We start from the raw sequence: 7,505 nt of genomic DNA, 5'->3' as shown, positions 1-7,505 counted from the left end.
TAATTATATTATCTATACATTGGAAGAGGATTCATCAACTCTCCAAGAAGCTTTGACTTATTTGAATGCTGATTTGTGGCAAGAGGCCATAAATGATGAAATAGATTCTCTAGAGTCTAACAAGACCTGTCATTTAGTTGACTTGCCTCTTGGTTGCAAACCTATTGGTTGTAAGTGAATATTGAAAAAGAAACCAAAACTTGATGGCACAGTGGATAAATACAAGGCCCGCCTTGTAGCTAATGGTTTCAGGCAAAAGAAGAATGTAGATTTCTTCGACACCTTTTCACATGTTACTAGAATACCATCCATTAGAGTACTAATTTTGTTCGTTGCGATATATAATTTTTTAGTACATCAAATGGATGTTAAGACTGCTTTCTTAAATAGTGATTTGGAAGAAGAAATCTATATGAAACAACTTGAAGGTTTTGTAATACATGCACAAGAAAATAAGGTTTGCAAGTTTGATAAGTCGTTGTATGGTCTTAAGCAAGCACCTAAGCAGTGACATGAAAAGTTTAACGACTTAATGTTCTCAAATGAGTTTGAGGTGAATGAAAGTGACAAATGCATTTCTTACAAATCAGAAAATGACATTTGGTTTCAACATTCATGTGAATAATGTGAAATCATTGTTTTATAACAACTTTGATATGAAAGACCTTGCAGATGCAAGTGTAATCCTTGGTATAAAAATTACTAGGTTAAAAGAATGAATTTCTTTGGATCAATCTCACTATGTGGAAAAGATCTTAAAGAAATATAAATACTTTGACTGTAAACTTGTTAACACACTATCTGATCCAAGTGTAAAAGATTTTAAGAATAGTGGTGAAGGTGTAAGGCAAGTTGAGTATGCTAGCATCATTGGTAGCCTTTGGTATGCCACTAATGGCACTAGACCCGACATTTCCTATGTTGTGGGATTATTATGTAAGTTTACAAGTAGACCTAGCATGGAGCATTAGCATGTTATAGAAAGGGTAATGAAATACCTTAAGAAAACAATGAGTCTTGGATTACATTACCAAAGGTTTCCAACTGTCCAAGAAGGATTCAGCAATGATGATTGAGAAGAAGTAAGAGAACAATGACTGCTAGAGAGTATGAACCTAATTATATTATCTATACATTGGAAGAGGATTCATCAACTCTCCAAGAAGCTTTGACTTATTTGAATGCTGATTTGTGGCAAGAGGCCATAAATGATGAAATAGATTCTCTAGAGTCTAACAAGACCTGTCATTTAGTTGACTTGCCTCTTGGTTGCAAACCTATTGGTTGTAAGTGAATATTGAAAAAGAAACCAAAACTTGATGGCACAGTGGATAAATACAAGGCCCGCCTTGTAGCTAATGGTTTCAGGCAAAAGAAGAATGTAGATTTCTTCGACACCTTTTCACATGTTACTAGAATACCATCCATTAGAGTACTAATTTTGTTCGTTGCGATATATAATTTTTTAGTACATCAAATGGATGTTAAGACTGCTTTCTTAAATAGTGATTTGGAAGAAGAAATCTATATGAAACAACTTGAAGGTTTTGTAATACATGCACAAGAAAATAAGGTTTGCAAGTTTGATAAGTCGTTGTATGGTCTTAAGCAAGCACCTAAGCAGTGACATGAAAAGTTTAACGACTTAATGTTCTCAAATGAGTTTGAGGTGAATGAAAGTGACAAATGCATTTCTTACAAATCAGAAAATGACATTTGGTTTCAACATTCATGTGAATAATGTGAAATCATTGTTTTATAACAACTTTGATATGAAAGACCTTGCAGATGCAAGTGTAATCCTTGGTATAAAAATTACTAGGTTAAAAGAATGAATTTCTTTGGATCAATCTCACTATGTGGAAAAGATCTTAAAGAAATATAAATACTTTGACTGTAAACTTGTTAACACACTATCTGATCCAAGTGTAAAAGATTTTAAGAATAGTGGTGAAGGTGTAAGGCAAGTTGAGTATGCTAGCATCATTGGTAGCCTTTGGTATGCCACTAATGGCACTAGACCCGACATTTCCTATGTTGTGGGATTATTATGTAAGTTTACAAGTAGACCTAGCATGGAGCATTAGCATGTTATAGAAAGGGTAATGAAATACCTTAAGAAAACAATGAGTCTTGGATTACATTACCAAAGGTTTCCAACTGTCCAAGAAGGATTCAGCAATGATGATTGAAATACTCTTTCAGATGATTCCAAAGCAACCAGTGGCTATATATTTAGCATAGTTGATGAGACTGTTTCTTGGAAGTAAAAAAACAGAATATTTTGGCTCAATTCACTATGGAAGCTGAGATGATAGCACCAGCAACAACTAGTGAAGAAGCAAGTTGACTGAGAAGTTTGCTTGCGGAGATTCCCCTATGGGAAAAACCAATTCCATCTATGTAGATCCATTGTGATAGTACCGCGACTATTGCAAAAATTGAGAATCACTTTTATAAAGGTAATAAACGACAAATTCGTCATAAGCACAACACTATTAGAAAGTTACTCTCTAGAAGAGTTGTTAGAGTGGATCATGTATGCACTGAGAATAACTTAGTAGATCTTTTGACGAAAAGACTAGCTAGAGAGAAAGTTCATAATACTTCTCAGAGTATGAGAGTATTGCCCTTAGAATGATGATCACTCATGATGGTAACCCAACCTAACTGATTGGAGATCCCAAGAAATAGGTTCAATGAGTAATAACAAGTCATGAAATGATATGAGAATGAATATGCTATAAAATGAGAAGCATGATTCGTGCAACATATGTAAGAATGAGTTAAACTCTTAATGAGATCTATACTCTAATTGGAGTAGAGTATCTAGGCTATAGGAGTACTCTTGATAGACTCACCTATGTGAGTGTGGAAGTGAGGTCCGCTTCCTATGAAATTTTGGAGCATAAATTTCTAGAGCATTTATTATACTGGGATAGATGTGCATGACCTTTAATGCATAAGCTTTACAGAATATACCTTTGAAAATGTTGTGTGTGGTTTGATGTCGAAGATAGAGTTCAAGACTACGAGTCACTCTAGTAAAATCTGGATCTTTTTCACTATGCAAAGGTTCAAGTCGCATGACACCTCTGTTTATGCACAATCTTATTGAGACCACAAAAATTCCCGGAAATTGTTTTTTAATTTCAAGTGGAGGATTGTTAGAATTTGTTGAAAGAATGATATTTTGAAGTGAAATGAAAAAACTCATTAGTCCCACTTTGCTTGGATGAGGGAAGTTGAAAGACTTTATAAGTTTTAAGTTGCGGCACAACGTTCTTTTTAATAAAATATTTATTTATTTATTAATTTATTTATTTGGGGCCTTTTGGGTTTGGACCGTGTGTTGACCAAGTCAACACACACATGCAACAAGGAAAGAGCGTTGGAAGCCTCAGACTATAAATAGAGGTATCATTCCCTCTCAACTTCTCTTTATCCCCCTTATATTCCGCCGATGTATTTCCGGCAACCTTCTCCCTCTTTCCTTTTGTGAGACTTGAGAATTGGCACAAACAACTAAAGTGAGAATTTCGAGAACTGACACTAGCAATCAATATTGTGGAAAAAGAATTGGCACGGGTAGCTATACTTTGGGAATTCGAGAATTGGCAATGGTAGTCATATTGTGGGTGTATTCGAGAGCGATTCTTACAGTGCAGTAAGAAATTGTATAACACAGACCTGAACTATTTTATCCTGGGACGGTGTGATTGATAGTCTGCTTACACATTTTGGGCAGTACCAAGAAACGTATTAAAGAGAGTGACATGTGACTTAACTAGTAAGTATTATTTCGTGTCATTTATAATTGTTAAAAATTACTGTAACAAAAAGATACATTGTCAAGATATTGGTGTATAATCATAACTGTTACGATAAATCTAAGGTGTGCATCTAGGATCATCCTTGCCCTACAAAATTGCTTCACCAGTTTCCCAATGTTTCCTTTTCAGTTCATTACTCTAGTGAAAGGAAGTTTAGTTTGTTATTTTCCATCCAAGGCATTGTCAACTCTAGACATGTGTGTCATTAATTCGATTGACAAAGTATATTTAATGGAAGAACAACAAATGTATTCCCATCACAAAGTATGCTATAGTAATGTATCCCTTGCCATATACTTTCTTTGTTCAACCATTCAAACCTAACGTATGTAATGTCCAGTAACTAAAGATGCCAAAAAAACTATGATGAGTCTCTTTGGAATTATTAGCTTGGCTTCCCAGAAAATTTCACTAGATAATTATTTGAAAGTTTAAAAAAATGTTTACCACATTGCTTTTCTAGGGCTTAACTGATTGTCCATTAAGTTAATTTTAAAATACTAATAGATTCTAACTTAATTGTTGTTATTTTTAAATAATTAAAAATATAAGTGATAAAAGATAAACAATATATTTCAACTAAAATATTCATAAATAGTTAGTTTTAAATAATACATAAAGCTTAAAAAATTCATAATTTGACTTTACAAGAAGTTACATATGTCACATCCTAAGGAAAATAAAATTCCTAAAATTACTTTAGATAAGAATAAAGTAATTGATATGTCTTTTTATTTCCTCGTGAAGTTATTATCCTTTTGCTTTTGTTTGCTGAAATATGGAAAAGATGGAATAACTTGTAAGTTTTTGTATTTGATTGCGATCATTGTAAGAGCACAAAACTTTTGATGAGAAGATTATTCTCCCCCTTACTTATCAAAAACTTGGATTATAAAAAACATTTACGATCACAAAGGTTGTCCGGAATGGGAAAAACGATGATAGTAATTAAAGGAATATATATCAGATAAATCAACAGGCAAATATATTTTTAGTACAAACATTGTATAGCAAATAAATACATAGATTTTCAAGGCTTTGTGTAAATGGAAATAGGGAGAAATTCTAAATTACTTTCATCAACTGAGTTTCATGTTCACTTTGACCTTCAAATTTTAGAATGTATAACAAGATTCCCGAGCTTTTAAAAATTTGGTCCAAATTTCTTAGATTCATTATAAATGATTAGATATTATCTTTTGATGGACATTATTACTCCTTTTAGTGAAAAAGTTAAGTTACACCCCTCTAATTTTGTCTCATATAATATTGCCCTTCAACTTTTAAGAAAAAATGTGGCAATTCCCAAAAGTGCATAGATTGGTCCAAAAATATGACCAGACAATAACACTTGGTATAAACAACGTGGTACCCATGTTCACCAAAAGTAGTCGTCACACTGTGTTCTATTTCTAAGCAAACAGTATGGAAGAAGGGACATTATCTGGTAAGAAATAAATATTTAGTTAGTTAGTTAATTCTATTAAACTGCCAGGTGTCCTATTTTTGTAAAAGCTGAAACTATAAAGCTGTGATTGGGCATTATGTTGAGTTAGTTAACATTTTTGGCAACATTCTCTCAATTCTTCTTCTTCATTCTTGTAACTTAATTTCTTCCAGTAATAAGAGAATCTCGGAGTTCATCTTCTTCTTCTTGAATTCCATATTCCTTGTTTGGATCCTTCGAATTAATAATAATTCCTAGGATTCTTAGTTCACAAACTCAATCCTTATCAAATTGGTATCATGAGCTATTTCCTTCCTTGGGTGCAAATGGCAGAATCCACCAGAAATCAAGCAGCAATGCGAGAAATGGAGGATCGTTTAGAAACTCGTTTTGCTGAGAGAATGGAGTTGCGAATGGTGGAATTGGCGGGGAACATTCAGAAGACATTGAATGAATCCCTAAAGAAGACCATAGTAGAAGCACTGAAACAAGATCTATCAAAAAAAGGAGACGAAGCTAACAAAATTCCAGCAAGAAGAGTTTCTTGCTCAGGTGACAGCCAGACTTCTCACTATGTATGTGGAACAAGGTTAGCTAGAATAGATTTCCCACGCTTTAATGGTGAAAACGTGAATCAGTGGTTATACCAATGTGAGATGTAGTTTCTGATAGATAATACACCTGAAAACATGAAGGTTAAATTGGTTATAATTCATTTTGAAGGCAAGGCTTTACAGTGGCATCATGCTTTTGCCAAATCAATGATCATGGCTCAAGCATGGCCAAGGTGGGAAGAATATGTAAAAAAATTGATGGATAGATTTGGGGAGGTATGTGATGATCCCATGGCTGAACTCATGAGGTTAAGGCAGAAGGGGGCAGTGATTGAATTTCATGAAGAATTTGATGCCATCATCAGTAGACTGGAATTATCTGAAGAGTATACCCTTAGTTGTTTTTTAGGGGGACTCAAACATGACATTCAAATGCTTATTCGAATGTTTAATCCAAAGTCAATGAGACCTGCCTTTTCATTAGGAAAACTGTATGAATCAGCTAGTGCCCAAAGTCCTACTAATCATGCTATGGCAAGTTCACCAAGACATCCACTCATTCTAAGCCTATACTAACTCCAAAACCCATTACTTCAATTGACAACATTGTTGAAGCATTCAAGGGTAAACCAAAAGGGCCTAGAAGTTTAACACCAGCCTACATGAATGAGAGGAGATCAAAGGGGTTTGTGTTATTTTTGTGATGAACCATACACCCCTGAACACAGCTTGACGCATAAAAAATTACAATTACATTTGATAGAAACAAATGAGATGCGTGATGAAGAAAGGGAAAATGAGTGTGAGATGGAAGGTGTGAATAAGGAACAAGGGGAGACTCACATCTCAGTTAATGCACTCGCAGGAATCTCTAGTTTTAGAACTATGAGAGTCACTAGAAGTCACATGAAGAAGCGGTTACATATCTTGATAGATAGTGGCAACACCACAATTTTTTGGATGTTAATATGGCAAAAAAAATTGGGGTGCAGGCTTGAGAAGTTGGAGCCAGTGACTGTAACAGTAGCTGATGGTAACAAGATCAAGATTTCATCCATTGACAAGGGATTTACTTGGCAGTTGCATCATCCAAATTTCACAACTGATATGTTATTGATTCCCTTAGGTTGTTGTGATATGGTGTTAGGAGTTGAATGGTAGGAAACATTGGGTGACATAACTTGGAATTTTGACAAGCTGAGTATGGATTTCAAGGTTCAAGGAAGAAGGCATGTGTTAAGGGGAGCTCAACATACTGATGTCAAAACTATTAAAAATCAACAACTGGGCAGAACTCTAGAGAATGAGGTTCATTTATCAATGATACAATTGTGTTAAGAGCAAGGATGTTTATTACAATCCTTGACCACTCATGCTAATCAAGAGGAGTTAGCTTTGCAGATTAGTGAAGTACTAGATCGATATTCAGACATATTTGAAGAACCTAAGGAATTACCCCCCATGAGGGAAGGCCATAATCATCAGATTCCATTGTTGCAGGGGGTTAATCCAGTAAATAAAAGACCTTACAGATATGCTGGTCAGTAGAAAGATGTCATTGATAGATTGGTAAAGGAAATGGTGGAGTCAGGGGTGGTGCAAAACAGCAACAGTCCTTATGCCAGTCTAGTGGTATTAGTAGGCAAGAAGGGTGGTTCTTGGAGACTTTGT

Source organism: Lupinus angustifolius, chromosome LG07 (assembly GCF_001865875.1).
Source record: "Lupinus angustifolius cultivar Tanjil chromosome LG07, LupAngTanjil_v1.0, whole genome shotgun sequence".
NCBI classification, from domain to species: domain Eukaryota; kingdom Viridiplantae; phylum Streptophyta; class Magnoliopsida; order Fabales; family Fabaceae; genus Lupinus; species Lupinus angustifolius.
This window is presented reverse-complemented; position numbering follows the sequence as displayed.